Here is a 1,901-nt window from a genome sequence, read left to right as displayed (position 1 = left end):
AAGCCCAGGGCTTAGCTTTGCAATGATACCAAGAAGAAGAAAAAGATGAAGTGTGGATTGCTTCATAGCTGCATATAAATTTCCACATGAAAGTGTGGTACATCAGTTGGTGAATTGTGAATATTCCCAAATATCAGTTCCTCTTACACAGACGGGACAATCTGTGACAGTAGGTAACTTTGTTCTGATTTCTATCATCTGGAAGGTGGAGTTTAATGCTAAATGCTATGAAAGGGGACTTGTAAACTTGCAGAGATGGTCTCAGATGATTGTTTACTAAATGGTTTGTTTTCATGGAATTAATAATTAAATGACATCACTATTTTCTCACAAAATAGGTAATTTTGCTTTTCATGTTGACATAAGAAATGAAAACTGTGTTACACTTTCCTTCTATTATATAAATATAAACACTGAGTTTACAAAATTTAGGTGGATTTCTCGAATCTACAAGTAAGTGAACAAACTTGACTGGGAACCAAAGGTCTGAGTCTAGACACTAAGACAAGGTCAATCTTGGTGCTCCAAAAGATGATCACTGAGGGCCCAGGAATTCTTCTCTGCAGGTTTTCAGCCGGTTCACACCAGCTATGGAAGAGCCCTTTATGGGGACAGATGTATAGAGCCCTGAAAGCTGGAGACCCACAAGCAGATGTGGTTGATGGAAGTGGAGGGTGATGATACGTGCTTCCTATGGTGTAATTGGTATTGTTCTAGTGGTGTTTCTTCTAGACATTGTCCAATAGAATAAAATGGAAATTCCATCTTATTGTCCAATAAAATGAATTTTTCATTATTGTAGGAATTATTGTTTGGGGAAAACATGAAGTATAAGATCTGCAACCATCACACACAAGGGCTGTCTTTGGCAGAGAGGAGCACACAAGTGTAGAAACAAGGTGGGAGATGAGGGCAGAATAGAGGGTGAGAAATAATCTGCAAGGTCGGGAGATGTTTCATCCTATAGTAAGACACTTCTTAGGAGGGGCATAAAAAGGGGCTAGATATTGAAGTCAGACTTAGAATTGACCAAAGGTCAGCATCCTGGGAGAACAAGAGTAACTTCAGCAAAATTTGAAGAAGTATTTTGTTCTGATTGGTGAGAAAGAACTCAGGTAATTGATTATGAGCAAGAAATGAGAATTTGCAGAGCCTGTGCCTGGCCTAGTAATAGGTAAAATAGGGCATATCATCAAAGTCACGATGGGAAGTTTTGTTTTTTGCAGTGAGCTGCTCTTAAGAACACAGAGCCTGGGAAATTTCTGTAATCAGAGGTCCTTCCCAAGTTGAATTATGTACCCCAATCTCTAAACATTATCCCCTGGTGCTATACATGTTTTTCTTTTGTTTTTTTCTTTTTCTTTTTTAATTATTTTTTCTTTGTGAGACAGAGTCTCATTCTGTCACCCTAGGTTTTACTATTTTAAGTTGCACGCAAACTTTATGGATACCCTGTAACCAATGGTGCTGCCACATCTTATTGAGGACTAATTGTGGTGAGTTAATTCATCATTGCAATGTCTTAGGTTGTTTGAGATGAACAATACATTCTGGTTTAATATGACAGTTCTTTTTCTGTCTACAATTATGGTGGTTTCTTCTAGAGTTCGAAATGACTCTGTTTTTAATTATACAGTATTTTTACACACTATCCAGAATTACCAGATATGACATAAACATAGATGATGCCGAGCCAGGCGTGGTGGCTCACGCCTGTAATCCTATACTTTGGGGCACTGAGCCAGGTAGATTGCCTGAGCTCACGGGTTCAAGACCAACCTCAGATAGAGCGATGCCCCGTCTCTAAATATAGTCAGGTGTTGTGGTGGGTGCCTATAGTCCCAACTACTTGGTAGGCTAAGGGAAGAGAATAGCTTTGAGCCCAAGAGTTTGAGGTTGCT

This window comes from Otolemur garnettii, unplaced genomic scaffold, assembly GCF_000181295.1.
Source record: "Otolemur garnettii isolate 467f Iridium unplaced genomic scaffold, OtoGar3 scaffold00305, whole genome shotgun sequence".
Lineage (NCBI taxonomy): Eukaryota > Metazoa > Chordata > Mammalia > Primates > Galagidae > Otolemur > Otolemur garnettii.
The sequence above is the reverse complement of the archived record's forward strand: the minus strand, read 5'-3'. Positions refer to the sequence as shown.